We start from the raw sequence: 6,138 nt of genomic DNA, 5'->3' as shown, positions 1-6,138 counted from the left end.
TGCTCCCATTGTCAGATGCACAGCTGTTGGTGAGATGTGTGGTAGGACCTTTTCAAACAAAATGGTTCAACACCTGCAATAAGTGGAAGATGAAAGTAGTTATGCATGACTTAAAGACAAGGAAGAGAAAGCTGACAGCGGTTAGGAGTGACAAACTGCTTGTTTGTAGGCAATGAGTTCTGTGTGCAGGAACATCATTGCATTATGTAGGAGAACAGGTGAATATTTTATTAGTCACCGTCACACCATCACCCTACATGCATTCACACACACAGCATATGGAAGCATATTGAAATATGTAGAGCAAACAAATGACGCATAAATGAATGAGTACATGAAAAAGGCCCATTCATGAACCTTGATAAGTTTGTTTTACACTGTGATAACTTTTTTGTTTTTTTACATGGGCCGGAGTAAGCAGGCCACAGGACCTCACACAATGTGTTGATGTGTGTGTGTGAGTGTGTGTGTGTATGTGTTGGCAACAGGGCTTGTCAGTGGCTCCAGATAGGGAAGTCACTGGGTAAATATCAAATGTTCATTTTCACACACTTTTCCTCTCCCAGTATGTGCTGACCAAAGAAATGTGGCAAGATACCATCTCTGTGGCTCATTTCCACCTGGTGGAGCCTGTTGTTGGAGACAGTCCAACAATAAAAATGATCTGTAAGTGTACAAGGAGACAGAATGACTGAGAGCTAATGGAAAATGCCTCAAATTGCAGGAAGCTCTTCTGATGTTCGGAAATCAGGATTCTTGGATAAGCATTATTCTATGACGCACGTTCTTTTATCATGTTTTCATGCTGCATGAGATGTGATTTACAATCTGAGTTTGTGTTATCAGACATTATATAATGATGTTGACATTAATTAAATGTCAATAGCAGTATTAGAAACATCACAGTTTAATGTAGAAGTTTAATGTTTTCTCTTTAACAACTGAGTAGGTTTCACCATCATATGTCAAACTAACCTGCTCCATACACACAAACTTAAGATCTGAAAACCCTTCAGTGTCCAGCCAACTGTGAATATCAGTCTAAAGAATTCTCAATGTGCCCAAATATTACAACAGGAAATAACACGTCTTAGACAAAGAAATAAGTGCTCCAGCATTCATCTATCAAACTTCTATTTCCAAGGTCAAGAAAGGGCTTTCAAGCTCAAATGTTATGTTAGTGGTTATTCCAAGCAAACTACCAAAATAGACTGTTGAAGTTTTTGCTTTATGTGTTTGAAGAGTTTTGTCATCTCACAGTTCATTGCACAATAGTTTGATTATTTATCTGTGATTTCACATATGCTAAATTATGTTAAACTGCATGTTAAGTATTCTAGTGCTGTATAATAAGTGGTAGACGTAGCACTCAGATCCTTTACCCAAGTAAAAGCAGAAATACTGTTGTCTAAAAATATTAAATTACAAGTAAAAGTCCTTAATAGAAAATGTCACTAAGGTAAAATTATAGAAGTATTATCGGCAAAATGCACCTATATTATTATAGAATATTACATTGTTTGTTTCTATCACTAACAAATACATGTGAGTGTCATGAGCCCTCTCACTCCACCTGTCTACTTCCTTAATTGGTTCCCATTATCTGCCACTCTGCTCACCGCTTTCTCTACTCACCCTAACTAGTCCCACCTGTCTCTTCCCTCCTCTGCTCTGATTACTCTGCCAGCTGCGCTGCATTACCCACTAACCTCTCCCAGTATTTAAAGCCTCTTCTTACAGCTCTACTTTGTCAGATCGTCTGCAAAGCCCACACTCTGAACCTGTTTGCTCGCACTTATATCTGATTCTGCTTTGTGACCCCGGACCTGCCTGTATCCTGACGACTCTTCTGCCCCGGAAAACTAGACCTGCCTTCTGCCTTCTCGACTCCTGACTACTCTTCTACCCCGGTAATTCTGACCAGCCTTCTGCCTTTGCACTAAGATTTTGGATTCTCCTTGAACTGTACTTCTGCCTTCTTTCATCGTGCTGTTGTGTTTGTGTTCCCCCCCACCAGGACTTCTGGACCACCCACCACCGGCTCCCTTGGATGCATCATTGCCACTGGGGGGGACCACTGGAACCACTGGAACTCCTGTAACCCCGGTACCCCTTCACCACTGGAACCCTCACTCACTTCCAACTTCCCTTTCCCTGAAAATTCAATAAACATTCTTGTGTGACGCAATTGTGGTCCTCTGGTCGTCTGTCTGATCCGTGACAGTGAGAGCATTTTAATGTTGTAATTGATCAATAGTGAGCCAATTTGATCTACTTTTGGGTAGATTAATAGTAATACTACTGCATCATATGATATTATATATATGAGTGTACAAATTCATACAAATAGATAACATTTTTAAAGAAAATAAAAGTGACTAAGTGATTTAAAACAACTGTTAGAATATTAATATATATTATTTTATGTAAAACCTTGATCTGAAAAGTAGCTAAAGCTGTAAATAATTGCAGTGGAGTAGAAAATACAATATTTCCCTCTGAAATGTAGTGGAAGTATAAAGTAGCATCAAATGTAAATACTTAAGTAAAGCACAGGCACCTCAAAGTACCCTTTGTATTTAGCTGCTTTCCACCATTGTGTATAATTAATACCATATTCCAACCATTTTGTCCAGTTTATACCACATAAGAAGGTGCATTGGAAGGTCTGATTTTGTCGACTAAGAAGAGAATTAAACATGTGCTTTCCTCCTTGGATTATTATGATTACGATCACAGTCATTGTTTTCTGTTTGTTTTTTTCCATAGCTTTACCATGTTTGCATGTCTACAGCAGCATCATGGGGTCCTTTCATCATTCAGATCTTGTTGGTGTACTAAATGTAAGCACTGTTGAAAAGGCCTGAGCTGAGCTTCCAAGGCAAGCTGCTGAGGAGGCAGTATAGGCTCACCTTAATGGTCACTGTTGGTCAATACACTCTTTGACACACACACACACACACACACACACACACACACACACACACACACACACACACACACACACACACACACACACACACACACACACACACACACACACACACACACACACACACACACACACACACACACTTAAGGGGCTCATGTTACTGCGGCTGAGTCAGCACAAGCAGTACACATCCATAGCAGAGTGAGAAAGGACATGTTTAACGGTTGTAAAGTATTTGCCAGTTTAATCGGAGCTTTAGAGCTTTTGTCAAGAAGCAAATGCTTATTTCATGTAACACCTGTCCTGAACACACTATAGGATGATATGCAGTCCCCCTATTTGAAAATAAATAAAAAAGATCCACCTAAACTACTGAATATGTTAAGATTAAGGTTTTAAAAGGTCAGAAAGGACTCAAAATAAACATGTTCATGACATTCATTTCAAAACTATTCTGACACGCCACAATATATTCTCAAATATGTCAACACACATTTTATGTTGCCAGGACATAAATCTGCCCAGTGTATAACTAGTCTCTATTGTTTTATTCCAAAAAAGACAGTATGTAAAAGAGGTTTTTGTGGATTTTAGCTTTTAAGAAATTGAAAGGTGATTGATAGAAGTCACTAAACTCACTCTAAAACTCACTGACTTAACATCCAAGTCTTCTTGCTTTTTACTATAATAACTGACTTCAGCACCATAACCATTCAAGTGAAAGAATTACAACATGTAAGAGAACAATCCAATTCATGTTGTCAATCTTGCTGCTTCCTCCCTGAAGCGGCCTGCCAGCAAAAAACGCTTTCCCGTCTTTCAGTCCAATGACATAGGGCTTCCAGGAATGGTTAGTGTGCTGGAAGTACTGAAGACATCACTACCAGCCATCAAGCTGTTTTCCTCTGGATTCCTGTGTTTTATGGAGGCGGACAGCAGTGTGCAGAGAGAGCTTTCCCATTAATAACCTAACTGCTTAGTGGTTTGATTCTTGTCTGGTTAATGCTGGGCTGAAAAGAAAATAGAGGGAATGAGGCAGTAATCTATGCAGATTGCACATACAGTCCAGGGGAGTCAAATTTATGGCAGGTCAGCCATGGAGATGAAGGTAAACATTTCCAAATACAAGCTACAGTAACTTTAATAGTCTGAAATTGTAAATAATAAACTTTTGTGTATACTGTATACCCCAAGAGCATGTTTACATTTTTAATATGCACAAGGGAATTTAACCTAAGTGGTGTAAAATGTGTTTTAGAGATACTAATAAAAATACAGGTATTAACACGGCACATACATTCGGTATATGTATCACAGTACAAATATATTTAATCAACATATACAAATGTAACTTTTTCATCCCGGCTTCATCTTTTCAAAATCAAATACAGATTAGGTCATGAAATATGTAAATTACGTCAAAAAGGTGATAAGAATTCAACCTGGCAAAGTAATTTATTTTTCTGATGTGGATCTGGAAAAGTCTAAACATATTAGTCCTGCTGTGAGGTTATCATGTACTTTTGTTCTCATTATCTTTGAAGAGTGTGACATCTACAGTGGATGTAAAAGGGAAATGTCATTCATTTTAAAGGAGTTGCTGCCCTCAGGTGGTTGAAGCTAGATACCCTTATTTTTTATAAGGTGCAACTTTTTCTACTTTTTAGTTGGCTATAATATATTTAGGCAGGATGTGAGGTGAGGAAAACCTCTAAGAATCAATAAATTCCCTTTTCTAACAAAACAATAATCAAATTTAGTTTGCTCTGCTTATTCAGCCTGTCAAGTTGGTAATCCTTACAATGTTTATTTAAGCATTTAGACAATTCTCTTGCAGATTTAAGAGACACTTTCCATGTCTTTCTTTAAATAAATATTTGTATTCATTTCAGTCTTCTATACAGTACAAGTGTTACTATAGTTTTATTATACCAGACGACTGAGATTTAAAAGCACTTAAAAGTGACATCCTCAACAAGCTTTTGCACAGTATCCACAAAATAGTCATTTTTTAAATTAACTTGTATACGTGTATATTGTATTTTACAGATTCCCTCTGGTGTCATGGTAAAAAAAAAAGAGTCAGTCTGACGTTTACCTGCAGATGAAATGTGCTATAATTCCTTTAAACCATTATGTTAACACTTTGATGATGTTTTATGCTTGGTCCTGATTTGCTGAAGTCCGTTTTACACTGCTATATTACAGCTAATAGAACTCTGATTAGAAAATTGCGCAATCCTTTATTACCACAGATAATATTTGATCAATAAAAATCATTCCACTTTGATTTGCCAAAGACTAAAGTGATTTCATAGGACAGTGTCAGAGCTTGAGCATAATGTTTAAATCAGCTGCATCAAGTTTAAAGTTTCAGAGCTCTACAATGTGCAGCTGTCACCAGAAATACGGGGGGCACTGAGAGTGCACCGAGCACCCAGAAATGATATTAATATTCATATTATTAATTAGTATTTCGTGCGCACGTTCCTACCCATTTCGTGGCCACAATTAAATTTTTTTTTTTTTTACCATGACACCAGAGGGGCTCCGTAAGAGGGGCTCCGTAGTATTTGCACTTTGTGTTAAAGCTATTGTATTATTTAAAACTGAATGTAGTTTATTTCATGCCGCCCCCTGCTGTTTAGAAATGGTGATTTGCGGTGTAATCTGATACTCTGCAGCACACTGACTATAAATGCTCTGATATCACTTTGTTATGTGAGCCGTTGGTTTTATATACTCTCTGCAGGGTTTTACAGATGTAGACACAACATAAAACCTTGTTTTAAAATTTTCTGATGATACCGCCAACCTCAGCCTATTGAACAAAGATTCAAGCCCTTCGGCCTATTTTTCTGAAATAGAAAACTTTGTGCAATGGTGTGATGCTCACCATCTCATTTTGAATGTTAAAAAAACTAAAGTGACGGTCTTAGACTCGAGATCAGTAGGGGCCTATAGTCCTGTTGTCATACATGACTCACCCATTGAGCAGGTCAGCTCATACAAGTATCTCGGAGTTCACTTAGATGACACTTTTAGTTGGAAGGTCCATGTTGAAAGTCTGTATTTTTTGTGCAGACTGAGAGTGTATGGTGTGGACAAAAGCATCATGTTTTTGTTTTATCTAGAGAGGTACTAGAGAGCTTAGTCCGATATGGGATGTCAGCCTGGTATGGCAACCTTACTGCAAAACTGAAAAC

This window comes from Scomber scombrus, chromosome 2 (assembly GCF_963691925.1).
Source record: "Scomber scombrus chromosome 2, fScoSco1.1, whole genome shotgun sequence".
In the NCBI taxonomy this organism is placed as follows: Eukaryota; Metazoa; Chordata; class Actinopteri; order Scombriformes; family Scombridae; genus Scomber; species Scomber scombrus.
The sequence above is the reverse complement of the archived record's forward strand: the minus strand, read 5'-3'. Positions refer to the sequence as shown.